Source organism: Lutra lutra, chromosome 14, assembly GCF_902655055.1.
Source record: "Lutra lutra chromosome 14, mLutLut1.2, whole genome shotgun sequence".
In the NCBI taxonomy this organism is placed as follows: Eukaryota; Metazoa; Chordata; class Mammalia; order Carnivora; family Mustelidae; genus Lutra; species Lutra lutra.
The window spans coordinates 55,030,436-55,039,757 of record NC_062291.1 but is presented as its reverse complement, the minus strand read 5'-3'; positions in this window follow the sequence as shown (position 1 = coordinate 55,039,757).

Genomic DNA, 9,322 nt, shown 5'->3' with positions numbered 1-9,322 from the left:
GGCTGGCAGGAAGGGGGCGCGCCACAAGCGGCGGGCTCGTGGCTCCCCGATTGGCTGCGGCCTCCAAGGGGGCGGGGCCTAGAACTAGGACGCGAGATGGGACTGAGGTGAGTCTGAGGGAGCTGGGGCAGAGGCGGGACGGAGGACCGAAGTCCTGTCCCTGGGTCCGCAGCCCTATTCTGGGGCTTTCCCTGGGCTTTTCTGAAGACTCCGACCTAAGGCTTGGTGTTCCCTTGTGAGGAGCTGGTTTGCGTTTGTCTGCTTTGGGGATGAAGCACATTACTGTGTTCAGTGAGCGAAACCCAGTAACTGAACTGCGACTAATTCGTTCTGTATCTTTGAGCATAATTTGCCCTTCTAGGTACCAGTTTTGCCCGTTATAGAATGAGAGAACTGCATTCCCTAAGGGCGGACAGCCTGTCTTCCCATTGGGCTGAAACTTTCTCATGCCAAAAGTCAGGGGTGGAGTACTGGGGAGTGTAGCAGGTGGGAGAATTGATAAGCACCCCCAGACTGAGCTCAGAGATTACGAGCCCTAGAGGAGAGGAGGCAGGCGTTTGCTCCAGATTGCTGTCGTCTGGCTTGATGTCTGTAGGTCAAGTCTGGGTCATGCTTAGCCTCTTTAGGGGCCTTATTGCTGAAAGGAAGAGGCACAAAGAGTGTTTGACAGAGCCTAACCTTTCTCTCTCAGACCAAGTGTAAACTCGCCAGAAACTTAATAAAAGGATACAGTAGCAAAACGTCCTAGGAAAGCAGTGTCACATAGCAGTAAACTCCAGATTAGAACTGCTTTTAGTTCCTGACTGCCTCTCACTGGATGTGTGATTTTAAATGTTATTTAATCCCCCCGGACCCTCGGTTCCCTAATCTGTAAAACAATGAAAATAATGTCTACCCTATAGAATGGATATAAGAATTAAATGGGAGAATCTGTATAAAGGGCTTGCCATTTAATGCTCAACTGACATTAGGTATTATTACACAAGAAGCAACAATCACTCCTGTAACTAAGTAAAATGGATGAGAAGCTGGGTAGAGAATTTTCAAGATTTTTTTTTTAAACACAAGAAGATAACGTTTGGTCCCTGCTTCCAAGGAGCTCACATTTCTGGTGGAAAAGTGAATAGAATTGGGCTCTTTCACATCTGTTGTGTTAAAGTATCAGATGGGATTGGGGTGGGAGGAAGTCGTGGCAAAAGACAAAGGTGGGTGTGAATGTTATGCATTGCCCACAGTTGAGAGCAAGGGCAAAATTAGTTTCTATAGAAATTTGCAATAATTCTTAGAGTGACAGAGAAAGAAATCGCCCTTCTCGGTTTTGAGCCAAATGGGGAGTAAAGAAGAAGGGGAGCCAGGGGTGGGGGGTACTGTGTGAAGAGGGCGGGCACCTGGCAGATCAGACCAGCAGCTGGGGCCCTGGTGCCTGGGCCTGCTGGGCCAGACACCTCTCAATGACGCCTCTGCTCCCAGGTCCCTCTCTTCTGGTGGGAACTCCCCCTTTGACTGTGGACCCCAGAGGAAGAAGAGCCCGTAGGAAGCTCATTGGTCCTGTGGCTTGTTGAATTTTGTAATTATCATTATGAGACCTGAAAAATCAATGTTTGCTCTTTGCAGATAGGTGCTGCCAGGCATGAAGTGTGAGGAGCTGTAGTTTGCATAAGGCCTCACAAAAGTGCTAGTACTTTGATGTTGGCTCGGCTTACTTGGTTTACTCGAAGGGATCCTAGGGCAAGGATTCAAAAAAGAAATGAACAGCCAAGCAGACTGGATCTTTAGTTCAACAGATTAGTTCATTTTCCTCCCAGTAGGAAAATCTTCCTGAGAAACAAAAAACACTACGAAAAGCCTGCTGAATGTGTTCAGCCCTCATAAAACGAAATAGTGGGGGGCGCCTGGGTGGCTCAGTGGGTTAAAGCCTCTGCCTTTGGCTCAGGTCATGATCCCGGGCTCCTGGGATCGAGCCCCGTGTTGGGCTCTCTGCTCATCGGGGAGCCTGCTTCCCTTCCTCTCTCTCTGCCTGCCTCTCTGCCTACTTGTGATCTCTGTCTGTCAAATAAATAAATAAAATAAAATAAAAAAACGAAATAGTGGAGTTCTAGATGAATATGAATATTCAAATATGAATATTTGAAAGATTAGGACTTCCAAAAGGATGCTGATGAGTGCCCAGGGCCTCATCAGCAGATACATCTGTGTTTGCCAATACAGCTTTCTGCAGTGATGGAAAATTTCCTTTTGCTCTGTCCAATATGTAGCACTAGCCTTATATGGCTGTTGAGTGTTTGAAATGTGGCAGCTGTGATGGTGGAACTGGATTTTTAATATTACTCAATTTTAATTTAAAAACTGGTAGTTGATTCAGTTATTAAACTTTTAAGTATGTTTGGAACAACTTGGCTATGCAAACTTTTTTTTTAAGTGTAATTTTATTAAATTGAAATACAGATGTATTTCTATTGAAAATTTTGTTTCTGAGTTGAGCTGTGTGAAATACACAGCAGATTTCAAAGACTAAGTATGAAAAAAAGTATACTTCACTAGTACTTCTTTTATATTACTACATGCTGAGATGGTAATATTATAGATATATCGGGCAAAATAAAATATACTAAAATTAATCTCGCTAGGACTGTTATTTACTTTCTTTACTGTGACTTCTAGAAAATTCAAAATTATAAATGTGGCTTTGGTTATATTCCTATTGGACAGCATCAGTATACATACAATAAATGTTCTTTAAATGCAGGAAGAGAAGGACTAAATAAACTCTTACCTCCTTCCAATCCAATTTCCCTTGAGTAGGGGTTTTTCTGGAATAATGCGGATCTAATCATGGCACACATTCCCCAAGAAACACTGAAAACATTTTATTGACCCACCTTTGTTCTTGGCATAAAATAGCAAATCCCTGATTTTTTCTGTCAGGCTTAGCAGGGCTAGGCTGACCTTCCCAGTCTGGTCTCAAACCAGCCACTCTAGACACCTTTGATTCCTTGACCAGGCGGCATTCTTCCTGCCACAGGGATGTTCTCGAATCTTGTGCTCCCACTATTATCTCTTTTCCCTTTCAGATCTCTGCTCAATCCTCACTGCCTCAGGGAATGCTTTCCTGCTTCCTAGAGCAGGGGAATTTCCTCCCTTTACACCCTACTTCTTCAAAGCATTCACTATAGTTATAATTGCACACTTCTTATGATTCTATTTTTGAAAGGAATTTTATTTACTTTTTAAAGATTTTATGTATTTATTTGACAGGGAGAGAGAGAGCACAACCAGGCTGAGGGGGAGGGAGAAGCAGACTCCCCGTTGAGGAGGGAGCCCCCATGCTGGGCTTGATCCCTGGACTCTGGGATCATGACCTGAACTGAAAGCACCTGCTTAACCAAGTGAGCTACCTAGGCACCCCTGTTAGTGATTCTTTGATTGGTGTCCTTTTCCTTCACTAGACTGCAAACTGCTTGAGGAATTTGTCTGATTTCCCTCACCACCATATCCTCCACACCTACCATCACGGTGCTTGAACAAATTAGGAAGTTAATATTTGCCCAGTGAATGAATGAATGAACTGATCTGGGCATTCTCTGCCCTAGACTACTGCGGAGAAACAGACAAATGCTTGACTCTCCTCCTTTTGATAATCAGTATTCATTAACAGGCACAAAAAGCATCATTTTAGAGCCCAGCACCTTCTCAGGGTTGACCCCACTGCTCTTTCCTGGGTTAGAATAGTTCACGCATGGTCAGCCAGGAAGGGCTGCAATCTAAATCGGTAAATAGGGAGACACTGTTAGCATTTAGCTGAGATCAAAGCGGCCCTATCAGTAACTAACACGTTTGAAAACCATTTCCGGGCCAGGTTGGGCAGATTGTGCCTGCTGACTAATCTCATTTAGGAGAGTTGGTTCTCAGTTCCTGGTGCATTCTGTTTGAAGAGAGCAGCTCCTTGGGCACTGACTGCTCTGCGTGTTTCAGCTCCTTTTCAATTAATTTTTAGTCTGTGGTGTTGTTAAAATGTTTCATTTGTATCCAGAGTATTGGTATAGAATTCAATCATTTTGCTTCCCTGCTGAAGAATGCATCTCTAGTCAAGTCCCCACTGAGGCATGGAGGGAAGAGCGTGGAATCTAGAAGCAGTCTAGGCTAATCACTAGGTCTAGTCGCTCATTGTGAGAACATGCGCACTGCTTAACCAAACCAGTCCTCAGTTTCCTCATCTGTAAAATGGGGATGATAAAATCATACTTACCTCATAGCATAGGGCAATGGAAATATTGAATGAGAAAAAATAAAATGCTTAGGGTAGCATCTGGCACATAGTGACCAGTCATTAGACGTTAGTTGTTACTAACAAAGCAAACATTAGTCTCTCTGGGCAGGTGCCACCCCCCACCCCCGCCACCTGCTTAGGCTCACTGCTCAACTGTTTCAGCTCACACATGATGTTCTGCCCACATCGAATGGCTTGAAGTTTCTAATGCTCACCATGTGTATTTGTTTAATTCTGTTTCAGAATTAATTCTGTTTCCTACATATGTCGATTCAACCATAATACGCACATCCCCAACTTAATAATTTTTTGATTTTACGGTAGTGCAAAAGCGATATGCATTCAGTAAAAACCATATTTCAAATTGTGATCTTTCCCCAGGCTGGTGCTATCTGGTACTGTCGTCTTTCATGATCCTGGGCAGCTATAGTAAGCTGTAGCTCCCGGTCAGCCACACTATCCCAAGGGCCAGCAACCCGCACAACCTAAAACCATTCTGCTCCCATATAACCATTCGATGTTTCACCTGCAGTACTGTATCCAGTAAAGTTCATGAGACAGCCAACACTTTGTGTTAAATGATTTTGCCCAACTATAGGCTCATGTAAGTGTTTAAGGTGCATGTTTAAGGTGGGCTAAGCTAAGCTATGATGTCTGGTAGGCTAGGTATATTAAATTCATTTATTATATTTAATGCATTAAATATAAATATCTTAGGGTACTTTCAACTTAGGATGGATTTATTGAGATGTAACCGCACTCTAAGTTAAGATCTGCACTCAGTCCAGCTGCCACCTCCTCCAGGAGCCTATCCTGCTTGCCCTCACTGGTCCTGTTAGACACCTGTCTTCTCTGTCTCATCACTGCACTCACCTGAAAGGGCTATAATTATCTGTGAGCTTCTTGCAGAGAGGACATGTATTCATCTTTGTAGTTAGCATTGTGCTTGGCACCAAATAGACTTCCATGAGCTGTTAACTGGAAAAGGCACACGTCCATGAATGAATGGAGATTCTTACTGAATGGTGATTGGGAGCATTCATCTATCAAGCATTTTGATGAGGAATTGTTTTACCTAAAAGTGAGCACAAGGCTTAAAACGATTCCACTTTTCCCTGGTCTTCCCCCCCCCCACCCCCAGGTTTATTTTAGCATATGTTCATAGTGAGTTGGAGAAGTTTGGATTCATTCCTATTTTGTGTTTAGCTCCTCAGCTGCCTCGTAATGACAATATAATGGTGCCATGTGTTATAAAATGCCTTGTTCCCTCCTGCCCCCCATGTAGACTTACCCACTACCAGGTGCTCTTTTAAAGAAACAAAATTTAAATATACTATATATTAATTTATTTAAAAGTGATATCTTGATATCTACTGCTATGCAAAACCCTATAATTAAACTACCAAAAATAGTATTTTTGTTCTAAAAATTATTTATCAACTGAAATAATTCTTAAAGAAGTATTTCAGGAAAGAGATCTTAACAATGGACCCTCTGCTCATGCCAGTTCGAAAATTGCTGTTAGGTAATACCTAAGATTCCGCAAAACTGGAATTGGAATAGGATATTATGAGTTTATCTTCATTTCTCTTCCACTAACCCCTCTTTCCAATCCTATTACTTTGCTCCTCACATCTAGATTTTTCGCTAAGACTCTCCTCTCTTCTATTTCTTTTTCTCTGCCAAAAGCAGTAAATGATAGACATGTGAGACCTGGCATGTGGTGCCCAGTAGCTGTGGAGCTCGGTCAGGTCAGAACTTGGGCTTATTCTCCACTGAAGCCCCAGCATAGGACCCCCCGCCCCAGTCCCCTGAAACATAGTAACAGACCCACACACATCTATACATCTCATATATGACCTACACTTGGAGAAAGGACAAACTTTTCAATAAATGATAAATGAAATGTGACCTCAGACCTTGAACATGACACATAATCAGTTACAAGTGGAATATAAATCTAAATGTGCACATTGAGGGGCTCCGGGAGGTGCAGTCCATTAAGTGTCCAACTCTTGGTTTTGGCTCAGGTTGTGATCTCAGGGTGATGAGACTGGGCTCTGTGCTCATGGCAGAGTCTGCTTAAGGAGTATCTCTTTCCGTCTGTCCCTCCCCTCCCCTCCATCTCTATCTCAAAATAAATAAATAAATCTTTTTTAAAAATGTGCAAGATGAAACAAAATGCTTCCAGCAGATAATATTGAAGAATATCTTCATGATCCCAGGGTAAGAAAGGATTTATTAATATTAAAAATATGAGTCATAAAGGAATTATTGATCTATTCAATTGTATTAAAATTACAGCCCACAAAAGACTAGTATTAAGTACATAAACAGCTCCTGCAAACTTGTAAGAAAAACACAGAGAATTCGATAGGAACATCAGCAAAAGATTTGAACAAGCCCTTCACAAATTAGGACAGGTAAATATGAAAAGGTATCCATCCTTATTAGTAACCTGAAAAATGCAACTTAAAACTCCAGTGAAATACTATTTATATGCTCACCAGATGGGCAAACATGGAAAAATCCAAGCCTGCCACCTATATGAGCAGGAGTTCTCACACGCTGCTGATGAAACTTTAAATAGTACAACCACCAAGGTCAACAATTTTTAAATTACCCCCTAATTCTGTAAAAATACATATGCCCTTAGATACAACAATTCCACTCATAGGTTAGATCCTAAATGTTAGATCCAGGGCAAATAACTTTTGAATTACCCACTAGTACTGTAGAAATGCATACTCCCTTAGACACAACAATTCCACTCATAGGTTAGATCCTAAAAAATGCACATTTGTAGCAGGAAATATGCACAAGCGTGTTCACAGTAGTCCTTTGTAATAGCCCCAAACTCTGGATAACCCAATGTCCATCAAAAGTAGAGTGGATTAATAAAATGCAGTACCCTCACACAATGAAATGCTAGATAGCAAAGAGTAAACAAAGTAGATACACAGACAGATCTAAAAATGTAACGTTGAAAAAAAGAAGCCGAACACAAAACAATTCATATGATTCCATTTCTACAGAGGTGATAATATAGCAAAGAATTCATTCTGTATGAATATACATATGTGTGTATTATATACATATGCTTGTATCTGTATACAAAGTTTGTAACATATAATTCATATTATCATATACAGGTCACAATCAAAGGGGTAAACACTATAAAGAAAAGAACAGAAAACGCCATAAAAATCAAGATAGTGGTTATCTCTGGGGGGAAGGAGGTGGATATGACATATGGGATAAACAAGGGGCTTTTGGAGGGCTGGCAATGTTCTTGATCCTGACCTAGATGTTCGTTTGTTAAATGGTCACATTTATGGTCTATGAATTTTCTGCAATATGTTTCACCATGAAAAGGAGAAATAAAAACCAGCCAAACAAAATAAATATAATTTTGCTTATATTCCACCAAAAATATAGATTATTTAGTCTCTGTGTCTAAATATATTTAGCCTAAAAAGTCTTTTTAGTCAATAATGTATATAGCATTGTTCATTGGTTGTTTATATAAGCAGTTGAGAAGCTCTCTGAGACAGAATTCCTGTAGATGAACCAAGCTTTTTCAATGCACTTGAAGTGTTTGCTTACAAATGGTCTTTTTGGGTGCATGTTCAAAAGTAGAAGGAAACCCTGTGCTTGTTTGCCCTAAGTTTTTAGCGTTTTCTTCTGAAACACAGTGAGATCCTGATTTAAAGCCAACTTACATTACAGGAAATGCTATGAAATCACATGCCAGCATGCACCTCTGGCTGTGTACATGTGTGCCTTACTATGTGCTCTGTGCCCAGGCCCCACTCTAAGACCTTTATCTTATGACAACTTTACCTTCAACTTTACCTCATAGATTAGATAACTGCAGAAGAGGGGCAGTGGTTAGAAACTTGTAAGGTGACATAGCTCAGAAGTGGTGAAGCAGGGACTCACACTCAGTTCGGGCTGGCTACTAACCCCAGGCATCCTCCAGGGATCTTACTCATTAGGCCACACTGCCTAACACCCGTCGGGGGCACAGATTGTTTATTTGAACAAACTGTAGTCAGGCTCCTCTGAACCTTACCCCTGGGCCAATCTGTGCCCTTCCTTGTAAAAGTCTGTTTAACAAGAACCCCCCACCCTCTGTATCTGATCACTCTTCATATCTAATGGGGTTTCTCATCCTCCCCGATCACCACTGATGTCTGGTGTCTGCTGTCTACCTTCAGCAAGAATCCTGTTAGGTTTGTTTAGCCAAAACTGCCTTTCCCCCCTAATGTTGCTTCCTCGTAACTTTGCATCTGCTGGCCGATACTGGCTATAAATTCCCACTTGCCCGTGCTGGACTCCCAGTTGGGCCCTGTCTTTCTCCTCCACTACAAAATTCATTGCAGTAGTTCCTATATCTATTGTGATGGTCCCTTTCCCTTGAATAGAGCCTTACTGTGCTTTAACAAGTGTCACTGGATTTTTTTGTTTTTTCTTTAGCAGAGGAAGTGAAGACACTGCCGGGGTTTAGCTCTGAAAAAGTAGAGAGACTCTTCTCCATTCCCATTGAAGACTGTTAGCAGCTTTGGATGGACCAGGAAAACCTAAGTGCCCAGCTGTCATCTCTTAAGGATTTTTGAAGAAATCCCATGCTGAATCCTTTTGTAAAGCGAAAAAACAGCCCCCAATCCACCAATTTGCAAACCCATATTAAGGCCTCCAGATTGGGTTTACTTGCAATGAACTCGGTTATTCCCCTGCCATCCAACAGGGGGCATCCTTTAACTAATTTTTTTTTTTTTTAACACAAGTGGTTGCTGAGTGGGTGTGCCCAACAGAATGAGAGAAGAAACAGCAAAAATAAAATTTAAAAAAAAAAAAAAGGAAAGTTTTAAAACTCCATGAAAAGCTCAGAAAATAATGAAAAGGGGTGGCGGAAAACCAATCAATTCGGCTTCACGATTTTTGGCTAAAAGGCAGCAGCGTCGTGAAGGTCTCCTGACCTGGCCACATTTATTAACGCCAACCCACTTCGGTTTCAGATGTTGCACATAATTTTTTTTTTTAGTTGAGGTT